General features: G+C 42.2%; 1 protein-coding gene and 1 non-coding gene across 7 annotated transcripts in view; both read left to right on the forward strand.

Moving 5' to 3' along the window:
• The first annotated feature begins 411 nt into the window (after nucleotides 1-411).
• Nucleotides 412-24,769, forward strand: part of SCMH1 (Scm polycomb group protein homolog 1) — a 221,986-nt gene continuing 197,628 nt past the window's right edge. For 3 of the 6 annotated variants that reach the window (XM_055586216.1, XM_055586217.1, XM_055586219.1), the window contains exon 1: nucleotides 412-584. The gene's annotated coding sequence lies outside the window, so the exon portion shown is untranslated. The remainder of the gene's footprint in view (nucleotides 585-24,769) is intronic. The other 3 variants (XM_055586211.1, XM_055586214.1, XM_055586205.1) reach the window with 2 other exon arrangements.
• Nucleotides 14,282-14,385, forward strand: LOC129656656 (U6 spliceosomal RNA). The gene has a single exon (XR_008716446.1). It is a non-coding gene; the product is annotated as a U6 spliceosomal RNA (small nuclear RNA).

Below are 24,769 nucleotides of genomic sequence, written 5' to 3' on the forward strand. Positions count from 1 at the left end.
TTATCTTCACACCAACCGTCTGGATTGAACAATATTCCTTTAGAGGTGAAGGTCCTGCGGTAGAGATTCGAGCTAACTCGCTTAATGTCACCCACCACCGGGTCCCCGAGCCCTCTCCACGCCTCAGTTTACCCTCCCTTGAGAGGGGGTGCGCAGGGCCAGTGGGGGTGTGGATCTGGGCCTCGGGGTATAAGGCGGGAGGAGGCCGACAGCGGGCGCTGGCTAGGCCGGGCCGCTTGGGGGCGCCCTACCCGTACTCACCACCCCTTCGACACACACCCCCCTACCTCCTCCGGCCCCCGGCTCCGCGCGGGCCCAACCGCCCAGGCGCGCGCCACCCCACGGCGGGAGGCCCGGGGGGCGGGGCCAGGGAGCCCCCGCCCCGCCCCCGCCTCAGCCGCCGCCGCCGCCGCCGCCTCGGTCGAGCCCCCCGCCGCCCGCCAGCCCGCCGGCCGACCGGCCGCCGCCGCTCTCCGGAGCCGCCCCCGCCCGCCCCCTCCGCGCGTCCTCTCTCGCTCGCTGCGCAGCGGAAACATGGCGGCGGGCAGGGAGTGAGCCGCCCCGCGCCGTCACTGCGCCCGCAGGTAAGCGCCTCGGTGGCCGCCTCCGCTCGCCAGGAAAGCCCGCTCCCTGAGGGGCCTGGGCCGCCAGGGGCCGCCCCGGGCGAGAAGGAGGTGCCGGGACCGGCCGGGCCGCTGCCCCCGCCCCTCGGGCCCTACTGTCCGTCTGTGTGTCCTGGCCGGTCAGCCTGTCAGGGGTCCGAGCGCTGCTGTCGCCCGCCTACTCAGCGGTCCGGGAACACCCGCGGCGTTCTGCATCCGCGGCCGGTCCGGCGGGGCCCAGTATCCGGCCCGCGGCCCTCTCTCAGTAGGGGCACCCCGGGGCTCCGCGAGGGAAAAACTCAAGGACACGGGGACTCTGGAGGGTCAGCATTGCGTGCGGTCCGAGCGGGGGTCGTTCTGTCCAAGCTAGCGGGGCTGGGTCGGCCGGAGAGTGTTGGCTTTGGGCCGAGGGCCAGGAGTCGGAGGAGCTGTCAGTCTGCTCCGACAGGAGAGCTGAGAGATGCCTGTGGATCCTCGCCGGCTGGATCCGCTTCGGGGCGGGCGAGGACCGAGGTCGGCGGGCTTCCTGGCCCAGCCGAGGGTCGGAGGTGCGAAGGGCGGGGAGCTGTCAGCCGCGTCCTCCGGGCTGGCTCCGGCTGCGGGAGCTGCGCCGGGACAACTCACGTGTGCCGCCGGAAACGGGCGGGGAGAGCTTGTTTCCAACCTCCGACGGGGGCGGGGGACTCTGGGCACTGAGGTGAGCCGGGGGCCGGGAGGGCTTGGACACGTGGGCACGGCTGTGGGCCAGCCCCAGAAGAATGAAAAGGGGTTTCCAGGAGATAGGTGAACCCCAGAACGTCTCCAGATTGGAAAGGAATTTAAAAGTCATCTAGGATCCGTTTCTCTCACCCCATACCAAAGTAGCTTCGAAAATCCCAAATTCTACCCTAATAATTTGACCAGTCTATTTGAAGATCTTCTCCAGTGACGGGAAACTAATCTCTTCCCTAGGAAACCTATTCGTTCCTGGAAAGCTTTGGTGTTTCGAAATTTTTGTTTGTTTGTTTTGGTTGAAAGAAATAGATGCCTCCAATTCTTCCTACTTCTGTTCCCTTATGGACACCCATTAAGATAGTTGAAGATCATGTCCCCGGACCGGAGCCTTGTCTTTACTAACTGATTCCACTTGCCTTCAGTTGTTTGTCATAGTCTGGGGTTCTCTCATTCCTTCTCTGAATGAACTCTAGTTTGCCCTTTAATGGAGAGCTTCTTAGTGTAAGCCAGGAGACAAAACCTATTAAATTTCTGCAAGAAACTCTTTTGGCTCCAAGGAGAGACCTGCTTAAATATAAGGTACTCTATTCTTTTATTCATTTCGGTACTGTGTTTTAAACTTAAAAAAAAAAAAAGACATCTAGTACTGTTTATTTAAACCAACTAAAAGTTCTTATTTTGTGGAAAATTTTGGCTTTTCCCTCGTTTTTAAAAATGTCTATAAACACTTTATCAAATGAGCCTGTGTATATTGAAGTGTTGCAGTGCACCATGCAAATAGAAGAGCTTATTATTTTTTATACTGGAAAAGCATTTGAGATCTCATTTGATGCCAGACTGCAATTTAATATTTAGTTGGAGAGGGAAATGCTTTATTATATTGAACTCTTTGCTCTCTTTATAACTACCAACACGAGACCCAAAATTACTATGAAAAAGGACATTTTTTTGTTGTTGTTGCTCACATACCAATCAGCATTTTTTTTTTTTTTTTTTTTTTTACTTTTTCATCACTTAGCCTTGGTTTTTGGGATTATGTTTTTAAACAGGATCTTTACCAACATCCTGAACCCCTGCCTAAGAAAGCCTGCAGGTTAGTAATTTTTTAAACTTAGGAGAGATGTGATGGCCTTATAGATAAAATGTCAAGCTCTTGTATCTGGGACCCTATTTATATTTTAAACAAATTAACATAAACAAGCACATACCAGCAGTCAGAATTGGTTCTTTATCTTTCTTCTTATGTCTTCATTTTTTCAATTGGTCGATGGTTTTGAAGTTTGCAGCACAGGTCAAGTTTTGATTTCTGGTATGTTTGTGCAAATACTGTTTCCCTTTTATGTAAGTTGGATAAGACTTTGTATAGCACCGTTCTGTACAGAACTGTACAGACTCAGGAAAAGCTCTGATTCCTTCCCTTCAAAGGACTTGGAGTTAATAGTGGGAAATACTAAAAAACTATGAGAAAGAACTGGTGTGACTATCCTACTGAAAATGTAAAGGCAACATCTTCTAAACTTTATACTTAATGTATCTACTGTATGTCAGGCACTATGCTATGTACTATGTTAACTGGGTAGACAGAGATAAGTAAGATACATTTCCAATCCTTGTGGAAATGGTAAATTAGATGCTAAAATAGGTCATCTCAGAATAAAAAGTGAGAGCTTTGCTGCTTGATACTTGCACCAAGGGGAGGGCACTCAGACTAGCTCAGGACTTGAGGGAAGTCTTGAGGAAGAGATGACACCTGGCCCAAGTCCTAAATGGTAAGTAGAAGTAAGTCAGACAAAGATGAGTAAAAAAATGTGCTTCAAATAGGAAGAATAGTTTGAGGAAAGACATCAGTGTGAGAAAAGGAATAGCTTGCCTGCTGCTGCTGCCAAGTTGCTTCAGTCGTGTCCGACTCTGTGCTACCTCATAGACGGCAGCCCACCAGGCTCCGCCGTCCCTGGGATTCTCCAGGCAAGAACACTGGAGTGGGATGCCACTGCCTTCTCTGATAGCTTGCCTAGGGAACCACAAGTAGTTTGGTACTGCTAAGAAATAACGATGGCGATACAAGTGGTAAGTTGTGAGACTGGAAATACAATCAGAGTCCATGTCATGGTGAACCTTGTATGCATAAGTATCTTGAAATGAATTCAATGGGTGATTTTTTTAAATCACTGGAAGGTTTTTATAGATATGCTTGAATAATTTTAAAATGTGATTATGGGGATGAGGAGAGGGATGAAGTTGAGAGAATCTGTGAGGCTTTATGATTGGTTGGGTGTGTAGACCAGAGGGCGAGTAGCCCACTGTGATGTTCAGGTTTTTGATTTGGGTGACTGCGGAGATGACGGTGACATTAACTGAGACAGGAAACATTGGATAATGATTTCAGTTTGGGACTTAGAGGTTTTGTGATTTTTTGAGTGAGATCAGTGAGCAAATGTGGTGGAAGTAAAATAGGAAAAAAAACCAGAGGTGTGGTCAGAAAGTGGAATTCTAGAGTTAAATTGTCTGATGTGAAGCTCTTCTCACTGACAGCTAGGTCTGTGTGTGGATTGCTGAAGTACAGCAAAGGTGAAGGCTGGCGAAGCTGAGTGTGACAGGGAACTGGGAGGCTGTTGTATGGAACGAGTCTTCTGCATCAGTAGTGAAGTGATTCAGGATGCGGATAAGAGAGATTGTGACCCAGGTGCAGTGAATATAAGGGATTAATCGGGAGGGTGGTAGAAGACAGATGAGGAGGAGGGATAAGGATTGATATAACCAGATGGTGGAAACCTCAGAGGAGAAGGAATTTATAAATGCAGGAATGGGACAGTAATGGTTTTTTACTTTTCCTTCCTGGAAGCAGGATTCGGATCTATTCATCTTTATTCTGATCTCATATTAGTCGTGTTGGGTCTGAAAAGTCTGTTCTTAGTCTTGAAAAGCAGGAGAGCAGATACCCTATATCAAATCTTTTCTGCTAATACTTAATGACAAAAAGTCCATTGATATTTTTTCTGTGGATAGATAGGAAGCAATCAGTAGTGAGGATATACCCATGGTTTCTGGAAAGAGTATAGTTAAGAACCTAGGCTTTGGTTTAGAAAGACCAAGATTCACATCTGAGCTGTGTTGCTTACTGGCCTTAAGACTGTAAGCAAATTGTTTAACCTCTGTGACTTTCAGTATCGTTCTATGTAAAAAATAGATTTCTGCTTTGTGGGGTGTCACAAAGATTACCTGAAATAATGTGTGTGTGTGTGTCACACACTATAAAAGCAATTGGCACTTCAGAGATGCAAAGTAAATGGTAGTTCTCTTCCAACTACCTTTAAGGGACGTAAGCTCCGCTGGCAGAAATGATATTTTTTCATGCTTGACTAAATTAAAAGGCAGTAAATACTCTGAGGGAGGTAAAGCAAAGCGATATAGAAGTTCAGAAGGTAGAGCCATCATTTCTCAACAGTTGGGGACAAGGTTAGGCTTTACACTCAAGGTGACTTTTATTTAGGCCTTGGAGAACACATTGAAATAGATTAAATAATTTAGGTGGAACTATAAAATGGGGAAATTATATCATATGTTTTTAAAACTTAATAGTTGCCAGAGGTTAAGTATTATATTTGTGTCAGTCAGTAGTGAGAGATGTGGCTAGAGAGGTGGGCTGGGGCCATAGTATTAAAGACCTGAAACTCTGAAGCTTGGACTTGATCCTAAATATACTAGGGAGCCACAGATTGTAGATCCTTCCTCTCTACCTCAGTCTCCTAACTGTAAAATCTGTAGGTGTTAATTTAGAAACTTTGAATTTGTGTTTGAAATAAACCAAGTAAGAAATTCACATTTGAAAATAAGTTTAAAAAGATAGCTACTAGGATTTATTTTGTAGTTGTTGCTTAATCTTTGCAATAAAACCTTGTTTGGTAGACAGGCTTAGTGGACTTAAAAACATACAAGATCTCACTGGTAGAAAGTGACTAAAAAAAGGAAGAAGAAAGTAACTAAAGATGTTCTAATTTCAAATTCTTTTTTATATTTCCATATTTATTTAGATTTGAAAAAGAAGCCTGGGTCCTCAGTGTCACTAAATAATACAGCCCAGGGCTGGTCACTTTGCTTCTGTGATCCTCAGTTCCCTCATTTGTAAAATGAGGAAAAGTGTAGGTGTGAGGCTTAACTAAAGTAGTGTGTGTATTGCACTTTACATAATGTGAAAAATACATAATAGATACTCAAATGTTACCCACATCTGTAAATGAGGGATTTTAACCAAACCATTGCCAAGGGCTTAGTGCTAACTCCCTAGCCATCAGAGAACTGCTGGAACTAATTATTTTGATAACCTTTGGCCATATAAACCCGGCTAGTCTTATTCTCTGTTATCTTTGTCCTAGTTCCTCCAATCATCTGTTTTTCTTCTGTACTGTTATTCTGGTGCTGACCTGGCTTCCTTTTACTCTCTCCCAATCCTGCTTGTTGCTCCCTTTCAAACCTTTCCACTTGTTCTCTGAAACTCCTATTTCCTGAACTGTGAACCATTTTACAGGATGTTTTATGTGTGTTCTGGCCTTAAATGGGAGCCAGTAGAGTACTTGCTCTCTAGCCCTTCTGAATGGGCGCTGCTCATTTTCCTAGACCACTCTTTGCAAAAGGAAAGAGATAAGGCTGACTGTAATTTTTTGTGCACCACTATTCCACACATTCTGTGAATCAAGGTAAATTGGAAGTGGTGAAACAGGAGATGGAAGGAGTGAACATCTAATCATTTTAGGAATCAGTGAACTAAAGTGGACTGGAATGGGCAAATTTAATTCAGATGACCGTTATATGTACTACTGTGGGCAAGAATACTTTAGAAGAAATAGAGTAACCCTCATAGTCAACAAAAGAGTCTGAAATGCAGTACTTGTTTGCAATCTCAAAAATGACAGAATGATCTCTGTTCATTTCCAAGGCAAACCATTCATTATCACAGTAATCCAAGTCTATGCCCCAACCACTAATGCTGAAGAAGCTGAAGTTGAATGGTTCTATGATGACCTACAAGATTTTCTAGAACTAACATCTAAAAAAGATGTCCTTTTCATCATAGGGGACTGGAATGCAAAAGTAGGAAGTCAAGAGATACCTGAAGTAATAAGAAAGTTTGGCCTTAGAGTGCAAAATGAAGCAGGGCAAAGGCTAACAGAGTTTTGCCAAGAGAATGCACTGGTCATAGCAAACACCCTCTTCCAACAACACAAGAGAAGACTGTACACATGGACATCACCAGATAGTCAACACCGAAATTAGATTGATTGTATTCTTTGCAGCCAAAGATGGAGAAGCTCTATACAGTCAGCAAAAACAAAACTGGGAGCTGACGGTGGCTCAGATCATGAACTCCTTATTGCCAAATTCAGACTTATATTGAAGAAATTAGGGAAAACCACTAGACCATTCACGTATGACCTAAATCAAATCCCTTATGACTATACACTGGAAGTGACAAATAGATTGAAGGGATTAGATCTAATAGAGTGCCTGAAGAACTATGGACAGAGGTTAGTGACATTGTACAGGAGGCAGTGATCAAGACCATCCCTAAGAAAAAGAAACCCAAAAAGGCAAAATGGAGGAGGCCTTACAAATAGCTGAGAAAAGAGAAGTGAAAAGCAAAGGAGAAAAGGAAAGGCTCAGTTCAGTTCAGTTTAGTTCGGTCGCTCAGTCGTGTCCGACTCTTTGCGACCCCATGAATCGCAGCACGCCAGGCCTCCCTGTCCATCACTGCCGGGGTCCAGCCCCAGCTGATCCAGGGAATTCGAAGGGGAGACGGCTTCGGCGAACAGGATACAATAGCTTTATTTAAATATTAATTAGAGATATAAAGAGTAATAGAATGAGGATAGCTCAGCAGGAAAATTCAGTGGAGAAAAGAGGCTGAGTAGCTTGGTTTACGCGGAAAATCAATATAACCTGTGACATCAGGTTAGCTGTGACCACGGAGGCTGCAGGCGCCCTCTCAAATAGCGGAAGGTGCCCCACCTTAGGCACCTTCTCAAGTGGGTCTTAGAAGCCCAGGCAAATAAATGGTCGCAGAGGACCTCCGCGCTCCAGATGGAGACTCAGCCAGAATGTGAAAGAAAGAATGACATGGGGAGACCAAGCTTCGGTGAGCAAGGCCCGTAGCTTTATTTTCAACCGGGGCTTTTATACCCTAAGTTGCACATAGAGGATAATAGGGGATATGAAATCATGCAAAGTCAGCAGTCTTTGATCCTTATCGAAACCAGGGTTTCTTTTCCTGCAGATTTATCGTATACAAATGGTTTAGGTGATTTACATCATCTTCTGGCCAAAAGGCCTATTAACATTTTATGACTCTTGACAAAGGTTTGTCAATCCATAAGACTTATTTTCTCTAAGAGTAATTATTTTAAGGTTTGGCGCCATCCTCCGAAGGTGTTAGATAAAGTTGCATTCCTATAGGGCAGAGGTGCAGTGGGTTTACAACAAAGGAAAGAATTTATTACCTTAAGGGTCTAAAGTTGCTGACACCAAGGCCACTACTTATTTTTCTACATACCAAGTATAGTAATTAATACACATTCAAGGATACAAAACAGGGGATGTGGAAACTTGGCAGCAAGCATTGGCTCATCAATGAAATCTTTTGCTAGTTTTAGTCTGACAAGTTTCTAACTCTCTGAGAGGCTCTAAGCTATTTGAATATCTTAAGCTTCCCATGCCTCTCGCGGCTGGGAGACTGTAAACAATTGTATGCATAGCTGTAGGAATCCGGGTAAATTTGTCAGGCAAGTTAGAGAACTATCTGAGGGGTTTGGATTTAAACACTCCCATTATGCCCAGGAACTTTATTAACTGGAGCTGTAAGTTAACTCTTTTTCAGAGAGAGCGAGATGCTGGTGGGGGACAGCCCCCATAAAGTCAGAGGTGAGAGCACAAAGCAGTAAAGTAGGCAGACTCTGGTTTTTGGGGGTAGATGCTCGAGAATATCCAGGGGGACTCCTGAGGCTCGATCCTGCCTTTGCGTATGCTGAGCCTCCTTCCTCATGACCTTTGCCACAGGTGGAGTTCCTCACGCTGGCTCCCGGCACATCACCAACTCCCAGAGTTCACCCAGACTCACGTCCATCGAGTCAGTGATGCCATCCAGCCATCTCATCCTCTGTTGTCCCCTTCTCCTCCTGCCCCCAATCCCTCCCAGCATCAGAGTCTTTTCCAATGAGGCAACTCTTCGCATGAGGTGGCCAAAGTACTGGAGTTTCAGCTTTAGCATCATTCCTTCCAAAGAAATCCCAGGGCTGATCTCCTTCAGAATGAACTGGTTGGATCTCCTTGCAGTCCAAGGGACTCTCAAGAGTCTTCTCCAACACCACAGTTCAAAAGCATCAATTCTTCGGCACTCAGCCTTGTTCACAGTCCAACTCGCACATCCATACACGACCACAGGAAAAACCATAGCCTTGACTAGATGGACCTTTGTTGGCAAAGTAATGTCTCTGCTTTTGAATATGCTGTCTAGGTTGGTCATAACTTTCCTTCCAAGGAGTAAGCGTCTTTTAATTTCATGGCTGCAGTCACCATCTGTAGTGATTTTGGAGCCCCCAAAAATAAAGTCTGCCACTGTTTCCACTGTTTCCCCATCTATTTCCCATGAAGTAATGGGACTGGATGCCATGATCTTCATGTTGAGCTTTAAGCCAACTTTTTCGCTCTCCACTTTCACTTTCATCAAGAGGCTTTTGAGTTCCTCTTCACTTTCTGCCATAAGGGTGGTGTCATCTGCATATCTGAGGTTATTGATATTTCTCCCAGCAATCTTGATTCCAGCTTGTGTTTCTTCCATCCCAGCGTTTCTCATGATGTACTCTGCATATAAATTAAATAAGCAGGGTGACAATATACAGCCTTGACGAACTCCTTTTCCTATTTGGAACCAGTCTGTTGTTCCATGTCCAGTTCTAACTGTTGCTTCCTGACCTGCATACAGGTTTCTCAAGAGGCAGGTCAGGTGGTCTGGTATTCCCATCTCTTTCAGAAAGGAAAGGTACACCCATTTAAATGCAGAGTTCCAAAGAATAGCAAAGAGAGGTAAGAAAGCCTTCCTCAGAGATCAATGCAAAGAAATAGAGGAAAACAATAGAATGGGAAAGACTAGAGAGCTCTTCAAGAAAATTAGAGATACCAAGGGAACATTTCATGCAAAAATGGGCACAATGAAGGACAGAAATGGTATGGACCTAGCAGAAGATATTAAGAAAAGGTGGCAAGAATACACAGAAGAACTATACAAAAAAGATCTTCCTGACCCAGATAATCACGATGGTGTGATCACTCACCTAGAGCCAGACATCCTGGAATGTGAAGTCAAGTGGGCCCTAGGAAGCATCACTATGAACAAAGCTAGTGGAGGTGATAGAATTCCAGCTGAGTTATTTCAAGTCCTAAAAGATGATGCTATTTAAGTGCTGCGCTCAATATGCCAGCAAATTTGGAAAACTCAACAGTGGCCACAGGACTGGAAAAGGTCAGTTTTCATTCCATTCCCAAAGAAAGGCAATGCCAAAGAATGCTCAGACTACCACACAATTGCACTCACCTCACACGCTAGTAATGCTCAAAATTCTCCAAGTGAGGCTTCAACAGTACATGAACCGTGAACTTCGAGATATTCAAGCTGGTTTTAGAAAAGACAGAGGAGCCAGAGATCAAATTGCCAGCATCTGCTGGATCATGGAAAAAGCAAGAGAGTTCCAGAAAACCATCTATTTCTGCTTTATTGACTATGCCAAAGCCTTTGACTGTGTGGATCACAATAAACTGTGGAAAATTCTGAAAGAGATGGGAATACCAGACCACCTGACCTGCCTCTTGAGACATCTGTATGCAGGTCAGGAAGCAATAGTTAGAACTGGACATGGAATAACACACTGGTTCCAAATAGAAAAAGGAATACATCAAGGCTGTATATTATCACCCTGCTTATTTAACTTCTATGCAGAGTACATCATGAGAAACACTGGGCTGGATGAAGCACAAGTGGGAATCAAGATTGCTGGGAGAAATATTAATAACCTCAAATATGCAGATGACATGACCCTTATGTCAGAAAGCGAAGAACTAAAGAGCCTCTTGATGAAGGTGAAAGAGGAGTGAAAAAGTTGGCTTACAGCTCAACATTCAGAAAACTAAGATCATGGCATCTGCTTTCATCACCTCATGGCAAATAGATGGGGAAACTGGCAGACTTTATTTTTTTGGCCTCCAATTACTGTAGATGGTGACTGCAGCCATGAAATTAAAAGACACTTACCCCTTGGAAGAAAAGCTATGACCAACCTAGACAGCATATAAAAAGCAGAGACATTACTTTGCCAACAAAGGTCCGTCTAGTCAACCCTATGGTTTTCCCATAATCATGTATGGATGTGAGAGTTGGACTATAAAGAAAGCTGAGCACCGAAGAGTTGATGCTTTTGAAGTGTAGTGTTGACTCTTGAGAGTCCCTTGGACTGCAAGGAGATCCAACCAGTCCATCCTAAAGGAAATCCGTCCTGAGTGTTCATTGGAAGGAATGATACTGAAGCTGAAACTCCCAACACTTTGGCCACCTGATACGAAGAGCTGACTCATTTGAAAAGACCCTAATGCTGGGAGAGATAGAAGGCAGGAGAAGGGGACGACAGAGGATGAGATGGTTGGATGGCATCACCAACTCAATGGACATGAATTTGAGTAAACTCCAGGAGTTGGTGATGGACAGGGAGGCCTGGTGTGCTGTGGTTCATGGGGTCACAAAGGGTTGTAAACAACTGAGCGACTGAACTGAACTTGTTAAAATCTTGTTCTCTTTGGCACAACAGCTATACCACTCTTATTGTCTTATACGTACATCTTCTCTGTTGTTAAAGACCTCACACACACAGTCTTCCTTTCTACCTCAATTTTTGGCCTTACCCTGAGTGACTTTAGTATTCATATGGATGTCTATTTCTTCAAGACATTGACCTCTTCAACTGAAGTGAGCATCTTTTTAACTAATCAGCTCGCGTTGTCACACCATGGACTTTGTTCTCACCCGAAGATGGCCCACCTCTGAAATTATAAATGAAGACATACATATTTGTTCAAAATTTTGCCAACTACCTGACCTTTGAGTGTCCGTACTCTCTCTTTCCTTTGACCTCAGCATGACCTGTTTTTACTTCCTTCCCTATCCAACTTTCTTAGTCTCTAGCTTATTTCATTCACTCTCTTATCATTATCTTTTATTCCCTTGCTCTGTTGTCCTTCTGTCCCTGTCTGGGCAAAATCCCAAACTAATCTCTCTCTTCTTGCCTATACTAGCTCTACTGAGCCCTGCTTGGAAAAAAAATACACACTTCTACAGATCGCCACCGTCGGGGAGATGGGAAGATGAAGAAGGATAGATAATTACAATTGCATATTATTGAAGGATGTCACACATTTTTTCTGCTTAATTAGAAGCATATAAAACTCTGTTAGATAGGATGCCAGGTCATTATAAATTCTATTTACTGATAAGAAACTGAGGTGTAGGTGAATTAAATGCTGTGCCCAGTGTCAAATAGCTGGTAAATGTCAGAATAGCAACTCAAAACCAGGCCTTCTTACTAGAGATTCTGTATTTTGTCCAGAATGGTTCAGTCTCCTATGACTTACTTTTGAAGACTCTTATGCTTTCCGGGAGTTGGTGATGGACAGGGAGGCCTGGCATGCTGCGATTCATGGGGTCGCAAAGAGTCGGACACGACTGAGCGACTGATCTGATCTGATGCTTTCTGAACCTCCTGGTGGTTCTGCTACAAGTCATCATATATTAATTTCCTTAAATTTTAAAGCATTTAAGGCTGATGCATTATTTTCCCCCTCTGTATTTACTATAGTTGTTGCCATTGTTAGCTTTTAAAATTAAAGCATGTACATAATTGTATATTCATTTTAATCAGTATATCTGTTGCTCATTGATGTATTATAGGCACATTTCTAAGTGGTTTCTTATTTATTATAATTGCTTTACATTTGCTTTTGTAGACTTTCCTCTGGGGTGTTCAAACATGATGCAAATAAAGGCTGTTTTAGTCATTATATTCTGTGAAGTATAATAGAAAACATGAAAGCCAGCATACCTGTTCTTAGAGATATTTAAGAAAAGGGTAGACAACTATTTGTGTTAGATGATTTAAAGTTTTAGACTTCCAATCCCAATTTTTTGGTGCTCTGTCTTGTCTCTGGTTATCTCAAAGGACTGCTGGAAAGTCTCCAAGCTAAATTAAATTTATTTCTTTAAGTATAAAAGTTTACAAAGCCTAATAGGCACAGTTCCAAATTAAGAGATTAAAAACATTGTCTAATCTCTTTATGTGTGTTTTTTTCAAGTTTTTATTCATTCATTCAACAAATATTTATTAATGTCTTTTAACTGCCAGACTCTGTGCTGTGTACACTGACAAAAGATGGAATTTGCCTGTGAATTTGCCTACACTTTTGTTTATTGGGAGTTTTTAAATCACAGATTCCATTTCAGTGCTTGTAATCGGTCTGTTTGTGTTTGATTTTTCTTCCTGGTTTGGTCTTGGGAGATTGTATCTTTCCAAGAATTTGTCCATTTCTTCTAGGCTGTCCATTTTGTTGACATATAGTTGCCTATAGTAAGTAGTCTCTTAGGTCCTTTGTATTTCTGTGGTGTCGGTTATAACTTCTCTTTTTTCATTTCTAATTTTATCGATTTAGGCTCTCTCCCTTTTTTTCGTCATGAATCTGGTTAAAGGTTTATAAATTTTGCTTATCATTTCAAGCAATAATAATCTACGTTCCAACAATTTTTGTCTTAATCCAACAATTCCGCTCCTAGGTAAATACCCTTTAGAAACACTCCTATGCATATATAAAGAGACTTACAAAAATATTTATGCAACATTTTTATAGCAGAAAATTCAAACTAATCCAAATGTATAATTAATAAAAGAAATAAAATATTATAATATATTTATCTAATGGAATTCCATACAATAACGAAAATGAATAAACTAGATCTGTACAGTAACTTGGGTGAATCTCACAAATAAAAAAGTTGAGAAAATAAAGCAAATGGCAGAACATATTTATATAAAGCCCAACATTGATGTATTATTTATGGAAGCATACTTACATAATAAATGCTAAAGAAATGCATGGTAATACAGTATCAAAGTAAGGATAGTGGGTATCTCTGAAGTGCAGGGTTGCGAGAAAAGACTAGTAATACTACTGGGAAGAGCAACAGGGGACTTAAATTGTATTTTTTTTTCAGCCAAAGTGTGGATATATGGTTGTCTGTTCATTATTATTTATTGCTTTTTATATATCTGAAATATTGTTAGGTATGTAATTTTAAGAAATAATATGTAGTTCTTGTCATGAGTTTAATGCAGGAAGGGAAGGATCAGCAGAAATATAGAATGTTTATGAATAGGATAAATATTCTATTTATGGAATGAATCATGTAACTGTTTTTACAGGCCTGAAATGGTCTAATATAGGGAACTTCAAGTAACTCAGCATCTTTCAATCTGATGTACAAGGACTCTCACTGAAATATATTCAAAATAATATGGGCCACAAGGGCAGGCACAATTGACTACCAAGGCAGAATGAGGGAGGTGGTTTTTGGAAAGGCTTCAGAGAGAAAGAGAATGACATTTAACCTGGGTCTTAAAGTTTGAGAAGGAATTCGCTAAGTAGGCTGAAGAGAAGAATGCCTTCCAAATAGACAGAAGTTAAGGCACTTTTGCATGGGTGAAATCCTCCAGGTGGAGTATGTGGAGGTTAAAGAAGTGTAGCAGAGGAAGAGAGTAAGGAGGGGAACAAAAGCAACAGCAAGTTATCTGTATAGCATTTATTGTACATGTTATATACCTGTAAACTCATTCTGTATACCTGTAAACCCAAATGGGAAACAGGCACCTAAGAGTTAAGTAACCATGCTCTCTTTGGCAGCACGTATACTAAAATTGGAACAATACAGAGATTAGCACAGCCCCTGCGCAAAGATGACACACAAATTCCTGAAGTGTTGCATATTTGTAGAGGGAGGGACCATGTGTATACCTATGGCTGATTCATGTTGAGGTTTGACAGAAAACAACAAAATTCTGTAAAGTGGTTATCCTTCAATAAAAAATAAATAAATTAGAAAAATAAAAAAGAGTTAAGTAACCTGTCCAAGGTCATAGGACTAGCAGGTGGTGGAACCAGGATTCATACTCTTGACAGTTCAAATCTTGTCTGGTCCAGAGTCTATGCTCTTGGCTAGTAAGCTGTACTCTGAATCATTGCATGATAAGCAAAATCAGAAGAAAGGGGTGTTTTTAATGTCAGAGGAACAAGAATAAGTTTCAAAAAGAAAGGAATAGTTAGCAGTGTGAAAGACCTTAGGGAGATAAAGTAGAAATACTACAAAGAGACCATTGGATTAAAAAAAAAGAAAAAATCACTTGTGCTCTAAGATGTGATACCAAGATAATAGAGATGTGGGTATCTCAGTAGTGATTCAGTCCACCAGTTCTGTGGGCCAGTGATTATAATTCTCACTGTCATTGAAATATTATTAGCTCCATTTTATATGTAAAGTAACTGAGACTCAAAGATATCTGGCCTAAATTATACAATTTATTAGCGATAGAACTCAGTTTCAAACCCAGACATCCTGTCTTAAGCCATAATGCATCTTTCCATTTTACCATGCATACTCCCCACAAACAGTGTTACACAGTTGGGTTTCATCAGTCAGTACAGGAGGTGAGGTTTACTTGTAAGAATTAACTTGCTTTTTAGCTGAATAAATCCTGTCTCAGGGTTTCCCTGGTGGCTCAGTGGTGAAGAATCCACCTGCCAATGCAAGAAATGTGGGTTTGATTCCTGGGTCAGTAAGATATGCTGGAGAAGGAAATGGCAACCCACTCCAATTTTCTTGCCTGTGAAATCCCCTGGACAAAGGACCTCAGTGGGCCATAGTCCATGGGGGTTGCAAAGAGTCAGACATGACTTAGTGACTAAACAACAAACAACAAATCCTGTCTCAACATTATAGGTAAACTAGAAGGATCCTTGAATAGAAGAATGAAATACTTTAGTGAATCAGTCATGCTTTTTTTTTATTTTGAGTAAACAGATGAACTATTTCCTTGTTAGCATAAGTGCTCCTATTTTTAATAAGTTGCAAAGTTTCTGTAGCACTTCAACCTTTGGTGTAATCCACTTCCTCCTTCTTAACCAACACATATTTATCAGCTGTGTACTAAGGATACAAAAATACGTGAACTGTGAACTTCCTGATGTTCAAGCTGGTTTTAGAAAAGGCAGAGGAACCAGAGATCAAATTGCCAACATCCGCTGGATCAGGGAAAAAGCAAGAGAGTTCCAGAAAACCATCTATTTCTGCTTTATTGACTATGCCAAAGCCTTTGACTGTGTGGATCACAGTAAACTGTGGGAAATTCTGAAAGAGATGGGAATACCAGACCACCTGACCTGCCTCTTGAGAAATCTGTATGCAGGTCAGGAAGCAACAGTTAGAACTGGACATGGAACAACAGACTGGTTCCAAACAGGAAAAGGAGTACGTCAAGGCTGTATATTGTCACCCTGCTTATTTAACTTCTATGCAGAGTACATCATGAGAAACACTGGACTGGAAGAAACACAAGCTGGAATCAAGATTGCCAGGAGAAATCTCAATAACCTCAGATATGCAGATGACACCACCCTTATGGCAGAAAGTGAAGAGGAACTAAAAAGCCTCTTGATGAGTGAAAGTGGAGAGTGAAAAAGTTGGTTTAAACTTCAACATTCAGAAAACGAAGATCATGGCATCCTGTGGTGTTGGAGAAGACTCTTGAGAGTCCCTTGGACTACAAGGACATCCAACCAGTCCATTCTGAAGGAGATCAGCCCTGGGATTTCTTTGGAAGGAATGATGCTAAAGCTGAAACTCCAGTACTTTGGCCACCTCATGCGAAGAGTTGACTCATTGGAAAAGACTGATGCTGGGAGGGATTGGGGGCAGGAGGAGAAGAGGACAACAGAGGATGAGATGGCTGGATGGCATCACTGACTCAATGGATGTGAGTCTGAGTGAACTCAGGGAGTTGTTGATGGACAGGGAGGCCTGGCGTGCTGTGATTAATGGGGTTGCAAAGAGTCGGACATGACTGAGTGACTGAAGTGAACTGAACTGAACTGAAGGATACAAAAATGTGAATAAGATTCTTTCCCTCAGTGAGCTTACTATCCAGGTGATAGTTGGGATAAAAAGTTATTATAATTTTATCTCAGTGGTCTACCTCCTCCAAACCTATTAACTCCAATCTAATCATGAGGAAAACTAGACAAATTCGAATTGAGAGATATTCTGTGAAATACTTGACTATTATTCCTCAAAGCTATCAAGGTCATCAGGCAAGAAAAGTCAGCCAAAATGAGTCTAAGATGACATGATGACAAAAATATGTTATCCTGGGAAGGGTAATAGGATCCTGAAACAGAAAAAGGATATTAAGTGAAAACCAAGGAAGCCTCAATGAAATGTGGACTTCAGTTAATGGTATATCCATATTGGTTCATTAATTATAACAAATATACCATACTAATGTAAGATGCTAGTAATAGAGGAAACTGTGCAGAATCTATGGGAACTCTGAACTATCTTTGTAGACGTCTGTAAATCTAAAATTGTTCTTAAATAAAAGCTTATTTGTAAAAAGCAATAATAAAGTCAAAATAATTGTATATGCTATTTCTTTGGAATTTAATTAAAACACATTTCTTCATAAAAAGTTCCCAATTTGGTTGACATGTATGATGGGACTGACAACCTGCAATCTGTTGATAGCTGCATGTGCTACATGTGTATGCTAGGTACATGCCATATAAACTTTTACTATTTCAGTGTCTTATACATGTAGATGGGCTTCCCTGGTGGCTCAGATGGTAAAGTATCTGCTCCAATGCAGGAGACCCAGGTTCAGTCCCTGGGTTGGGTAAATCCTCTGGAGAAGGGAGTGGCAAACCACTCAGTATTCTTGCCTGGAGAATTCCATGGACAGAGGAGCCTGGCAGGCTGTGGTCCATGGGGTTGGCAAAGAATGCAAAGTCAAGTGGGCCTTAGGAAGCATCACTACAAACAAAGCTAGCAGAGTTGATGGAATTACGGTGGAGCTGTTTCAAATTCTAAAAGATGATGCTGTGAAAGTGCCGCATTCAATATGCCAGCAAATTTGGAAAACTCAGCAGGGACCACAGGACTAAGAAAGGTCAGTTTTCATTCCATTCCCAAAGAAAGGCAATGCCAAAGAATGTGCAAACTACTGCACAATTGCACTCCTCTCACATGTTAGCAAAATAATACTCAAAATTCTCCAAGCGAGGCTTCAATAGCACGTGAACCTTGAAATTCCAGATGTTCAAGCTGGATTTAGAAAAAGCAGAGGAACCAGAGATCAAATTGTCATCATCTGTTGGATCATTGAAAAAGCAAGAACGTTCCAGAAAAACATCTTACTTTTGCTTTATTGACTATGCCAAAGCCTTTGACTCTGTGGATCACAAAAAAACCGTGGAAAATTCTTAAAGAAATGGGAACACCAGACCACCTGACCTGCCTCCTGAGATATCTGTATGCAGGTCAAGAAGCAACAGTTAGAACTGAATGTGGGACAACAGACTGGTTCCAAATCGGGAAAGGAGTACATCTAGGCTGTATATTGTCATCCTGCTTATTTAACTTACATGCAGGGTACATCATGCGAAATGCAAGGCTGGATGAATCACAAGCTGAAATCAAGATTGCCGGGAGAAATATCAATAACCTCAGATATGCAGATGACATGACTCTTATGGCAGAAAGTGAAGAAGAACTATAGAGCTTGATGAAAGTGAAAGAGGAGAGTGAAAAAGTTGGCTTAAAACTCAACATTCAGAAAACTAAGATCATGGCATCTGGTCCCATCACTTCATGGCAAATAGTTGGGGAAACAGTGGAAACAGTGACAAACCTTATTTTCTTGGGCTCCAAAATCATGGCAGATGGTGACTGCAGCCATGAAATTAAAAGATGCTTGCTCCTTGGAAGAAAGCTATTACCAATCTAGACAGCATATTCAAAAGCAGAGACATTACTTTGCTGACACAGGTCCGTCTAGTCAAGGCTATGGTTTTTCCAATGGTCATGTATGGATGTGAGAGTTGGACTATAAAGAAAGCTGAGCGCCAAAGAATTGATGCTTTTGAACTGTGGTGTTGAAGAAGGCTCTTGAGAGTCCGTTGGACTGCAAGGAGATCCAACCAGTCCATCCTAAAGGAAATCAGTCCTGAGTGTTCATTGGAAGGACTGATGCTGAAGCTGAAACTCCCAATACTTTGGCCACTTGTGGGAAGAACTGACCCATTTGAAAAGACCCTGATGCTGGGAAAGATTGAAGGCAGGAGGAGAAGGGGACGACAGAAGATGAGGTGGTTGGATGGCATCACCAACTCGATGGATGTGAGTTTGAATGAGCTCTGGAACTTGGTGATGAACAAGGAAGCCTGGCGTGCTGCAGTCCATGGGATCACAAAGAGTCGGACACGACTGAGTGTCTGGACTGACTGATATGTAGATGACAGAAGTATGCTAACTCCTAATCAACAGAGAGAACTCAGACAAAGGTAAAAACTTACCACATAATATTGCTTGTTAATTGAAACCACAAAACACTTATGTGGAGGGATTGTAGCTAAGTACTCACACTGGCTTGCAAGCAGACATGATTCAGTTCATATAGGAATGTTACTTTATTGAGCTGTTTGTGTGATACTATAAAAAGGTGCGGTTACCTATTATCACTATATATGAGTGCAAGTTGGATAGTTATTTTTTCTACAAATGCTTTATAAGATTAGTGTGATTCTTGAATGAGATCAACTTAAAAGTCCTAAATTTAGTTTTAAGAAAAAACTTCTTGAGAAATCGCTTAATCATAGTTTATATTAATAATTCTTTTACTAAATGCATCTTGCTCATCAGGTATAGTTGTGCCTGCATTTATACTCTTTTTTTTGGCTATAGTGGATCTTCATTGTGGTGTGCGGGCTATCTCTAGTTCGGGTGCACAGGGGCTTCTGTAGCTGCAGAGCACAGGCTTCTCCTTGCAGTGCACAGTCTTCTCTTTTTGCAGAGCACAGGCTCCAGAGCACGCGCGCTCTCTGGTTGCAGCATGCCAGCTTAGCTGCTGCTTGGCATATGGAATCTTAATTTCCTGACCTGGGATCAAACTGGTGTCTCCTGCATTGAAAGGCGGATTCTTAACCACCAGACCAGCAGAGAAGTCCTAAAGGAAACCACTCACAGAAATTTGTCTTCAAAGTACATATTCTGTAAATAATTATTTAATGACTAGATGTCCTGTCTTTAGAGAAAGCTTAGAAAATAATACTGACAAATACCAGTAGAGCTAGCAATTCTCTTTCTTCTTTATTGATCCAGAGCCTACTCTTCAAACGCCACAACTCTTAACCCTCTTACTTCCACACCACCTCCAACTTAATTATTTAATGCAGCTTTCTTAATGAGTAAACAAGGATTGCTTATTTGGGCTGAATTCTGTTAACTGCCTTAATAGTAAATGGATTTTTTAATAAAGAGCCTCTTGATGAAAGTGAAAGAGGAGAGTGAAAAAGTTGGCTTAAAGCTCAACATTCAGAAAACTAAGATCATGGCATCCAGTCCCATCACTTCATGGCAAATAGATGGGGAAATAGTGGAAACACAGTGGCTAACTTTATTTTTCTGGGCTCCCAAATCACTTCAGATGATGATTGAAGCAATGAAATTAAAAGACACTTACTCCTTGGAAGAAAAGTTATGACCAACCTAGACAGCATATTCAAAAGCAGAGACATTACTTTGCCAGCAAAGGTCCATGCAGTCAAGACTATGGTTTTTCCAGTGGTCATGTATGGATGTGAGAGTTGGACTGTGAAGAAAGCTGAGCGCTGAAGAATTGATGCTTTTGAACTGTGGTGTTGGAGAAGACTCTTGAGAGTCCCTTGGACTTTAAGGAGATCCACCAGTCCATTCTAAAGGAGATCAGTCCTGGGTGTTCATTGGAAGGACTGATGTTGAAGCTGAAACTCCAATACTTTAGCCACCTGATGCGAAGAGCTGACTCATTTGAAAAGACCCTGATGCTGGGAAAGATTGAGGGCAGGAGAAGAAGGGGACGACAGAGGATGAGATGGTTGGATGGTATCACCGACTCAATGGACATGAGTTTGAGTAAACTCTGGGAGTTGGTGATGGACAGGGAGGCCTGGCATGCTGTGGTTCATGGGGTCACAAAAAGTCAAACACAACTGAGTGAATGAACTGAACTGAACTGAATGCTGACCTTGATAGTTAGGTGTCAAAGTTATCTTCTTGAAAAGAGCTAGTTGAATTTGGTAACGTTAAATTAATATTTTGTTGACTTCTTTATTCTCAACACTAACAAGTTGCTTTTAATATGTTAAATCCCCTAATCATTACATTTAAATAAATCATTATCTGAATTAGAAATGTCAGTTCAGTCAGTCTACTAATCTGTTGGTAGTTTCTGATTATTATTAGTGAAAACCTATATTTAGTTGCTTGATACAGTAAGTGTTCAAATAATAAGTGCTTAATGCATGTTCAGTTCAGTTCAGTTGCTCAGTCGTGTCCGACCCTTCACGACCCCACGAATCGCAGCACGCCAGACTTCCCTGTCCATCAACAGCTCCCGGAGTTCACTCAAACTCACGTCCATCGAGTCAGTGATGCCATCCAGCCATCTCATCCTCTGTTGTCCCCTTCTCCTCCTGCCCCCAATCCCTCCCAGCACCAGGGTCTTTTCCAGTGAGTCAACTCTTCACATGAGGTGGCCAAAGGATTGGAGTTTCAGCTTTAGCATCAGTCCTTCCAGGACTAATCTCCTTTAGGATGGACTGGTTGAACCTCCTTAAAGTCCAAGGGACTCTCAAGAGTCTTCTCCAACAGAAGGTGTGGAGAAAAGGGAACCCTCTTACACTGTTGGTGGGAATGCAAACTAGTACAGCCACTATGGAGAACAGTGTGGAGATTCCTTAAAAAACTGGAAATAGAACTGCCTTATGATCCAGCAATCCCACTGCTGGGCATACACACTGAGGAAACCAGAAGGGAGAGAGACACGTGTACCCCAATGTTCATCGCAGCACTGTTTATAGCCAGGACATGGAAGCAACCTAGATGTCCATCAGCAGGTGAATGGATAAGAAAGCTATGGTACATATACACAATGGAGTATTACTCAGCCATTAAAAAGAATACATTTGAATCAGTTCTAATGAGGTGGATGAAACGGGAGCCTATTTTACAGAGTGAAGTAAGCCAGAAAGAAAAACACCAATACAGTATGCTGCTGCTGCTGCTGCTAAGTCGCTTCAGCCATGTCAGACTCTGTGCGACCCCATCCACGGCAGCCCACCAGGCTTCCCTGTCCCTGGGATTTTCCAGGCAAGGACACTGGAGTGGGTTGCCATTTCCTTCTCCAATGCATGAAAGTGAAAAGTGAAAGTGAAGTCACTCAGTCGTGTCCGACTCTAGCGACCCCGTGGACCGCAGCCTACCAGGCTCCTCCATCCATGGGATTTTTTAGGCAAAAGTACTGGAGTGGGGTGCCATTGTACTAACATATATATATATGGAATTTAGAAAGATGGTAACAATAACCCTATATACGAGACAGCAAAAGAGACACTGATGTATAGAACAGTCTTATGGACTCTGTGGGAGAGGGAGAGGGTGGGAAGATTTGGGAGATGGCATTGAAACATGTATAATATCATGTATGAAACAAGTCGCCAGTCCAGGTTCGATGCATGATACTGGATGCTTGGGGCTGGTGCACTGGGACGACCCAGAGGGCTGGTATGGGGAGGGAGGAGGGAGGAGAGTTCAGGATGGGGAACACATGTATACCTGTGGCGGATTCATTTCGATATTTGGCAAAACCAAGACAATATTGTAAAGTTTCAAAAATAAAATAAAATTAAAAAAAGAAAAAGAGTCTTCTCCAACACCACAGTTCAAAAGCATCAATTCTTCGGCACTCAGCTTTCTTCACAGTCCAACTCTCACATCCATACATGACCACTGGAAAAACCATAGCCTTGACTGTACGGACCTTTGCTGGCAAAGTAATGTCTCTGCTTTTGAATATGCTGCCTAGGTTGGTCATAACTTTCCTTCGAAGGAGTAAGTGGTCTTTTAATTTCATGGCTGCAGTCACCATCTGCAGTGACTTTGGAGGCCAAAAAAATAAAGTCTGACACTGTTTCTACTGTTTCCCCATCTATCTGCCATGAAGTGATGGGACCAGATGCCATGATCTTAGTTTTCTGAGTTAAATCCAAATCTGAATTAATGGACTATATTCATGATTTTTTCTTTGTGTGCTCCTGTACTTTTTATTGAGAAGGAACTGTATTTTACACTGATAATATTTTGGAAATGACTTTGTTGTCTGATGGGTAGGGAGTTTAAATCCCTTGTCTGCCATCTGTGATCTACCAAAAAGATCCCTAGATCATTCCATTGATCAGACAGGTTAAGAAGTCCCAGATGTATCTGTAGGTCTTATCTTTTCTGCAGATTTGTAGGTCTTGTCTTTGCTTCTGATATCCTGGAAAACAAGGTAGCCTCTTAAATTTTTGGTGCCCAGAATGGTAGATTCTGATACAGTGGTAGGCTCATCAGTTTAGTTCAGTTCAGTCGATCAGTCATGTCCGACTCTTTGCAACCCCATGAATCGCAGCACGCCAGGCCTCCCTGTCCATCACCAACTCCCAGAGTTCACTCAGACTCATCCATTGAGTCAGTGATGCCATCCAGCCATCTCATCATCTGTCGTCCTCTTCTCCTCCTGCCCCCAATCCTTCCCAGCATCAGAGTCTTTTCCAATGAGTGAACTCTTCGCATGAGGTGGCCAAAGTACTGGAGTAAGCATCTTTTAATTTCATGGCTGCAATCACCATTTGCAGTGATTTTGGAGCCCCAAAAATAAAGTCTGACACTGTTTCCACTGTTTCCCCATCTATTTCCCATGAAGTGATGGGACCAGATGCCACCATGATCTTCGTTTTCTGAATGTTGAGCTTTAAGCCAACTTTTTCACTCTCCACTTTCACTTTCATCAAGAGGCTTTTTAGTTCCTCTTCACTTTCCGCCATAAGGGTGGTGTCATCTGCATATCTGAGGTTATTGATATTTCTCCCGGCAATCTTGATTCCAGCTTGTGCTTCTTCCAGCCCAGCGTTTCTCATGATGTACTCTGCATAGAAGTTAAATAAGCAGGGTGACAATATACAGCCTTGATGTACTCCTTTTCCTATTTGGAACCAGTCTGTTGTCCCATGTCCAGTTCTAACTGTTGCTTCCTGAGCTGCATATAGGTTTCTCAAGAGGCAGGTTAGTTGGTCTGGTTTTCCAGTGTCCTTCAGAATTTCCCACAGTTTATTGTGATCCACACAGTCAAAGGCTTTGGCATAGTCAATGAAGTAGAAATAGATGTTTTTCTGTAACTCTCTTGCTTTTTCGATGATCCAGCAGATGTTAGCAATTTGATCTCTGGTTCCTCTGCCTTTTCTAAAACCAGCTTGAATATCAGGAAGTTCACGGTTCACCTATTGCTGAAGCCTGGCTTGGAGAATTTTGAGCATTACTTTACTAGCGTGTGAGATGAGTGCAATTGTGTGGTAGTCTGAACATTCTTTGGCATTGCCTTTCTTTGGGATTGGAATGAAAACTGACTTTTTCCAGTCCTGTGGCCACTGCTGAGTTTTCCAAATTTGCTGGCATCTTGAGTGCAGCACTTTCACAGCATCATCTTTCAGGATTTGAAATAGCTTAACTGGAATTCCATCACCTCCACTAGCTTTGTTCGTAGTGATGCTTTCTAAGGCCCACTTGACTTCACATTCCAGGATGTCTGGCTCTAGGTCAGTGATCACACTATCGTGATTATCTTGGTCATGAAGATCTTTTTTGTACAGTTCTTCTGTGTATTCTTGCCCCCTCTTCTTAATATCTTCTGCTTCTGTTAGGTCCATACCATTTCTGTGTTCCCTTGGTATCTCTAATTTTCTTGAAGAGATCTCTAGTCTTTCCCATTCTATTGTTTTCCTCTATTTCTTTGCATTGATTGCTGAGGAAGGCTTTCTTATCTCTTCTTGCTATTCTTTGGAACTCTGCATTCAGATGCTTATATCTTTCCTTTTCTCCTTTGCTTTTTGCTTCTCTTCTTTTCACAGCTATTTGTAAGGCCTCCCCAGACAGCCATTTTGCTTTTTTGCATTTCTTTTCCATGGGGATGGTCTTGATCCCTTCCTCCTGTACAATGTCATGAACCTCCGTCCATAGTCCATCAGGCACTCTA

This window comes from Bubalus kerabau, chromosome 6 (assembly GCF_029407905.1).
Source record: "Bubalus kerabau isolate K-KA32 ecotype Philippines breed swamp buffalo chromosome 6, PCC_UOA_SB_1v2, whole genome shotgun sequence".
Taxonomy (NCBI): domain Eukaryota; kingdom Metazoa; phylum Chordata; class Mammalia; order Artiodactyla; family Bovidae; genus Bubalus; species Bubalus kerabau.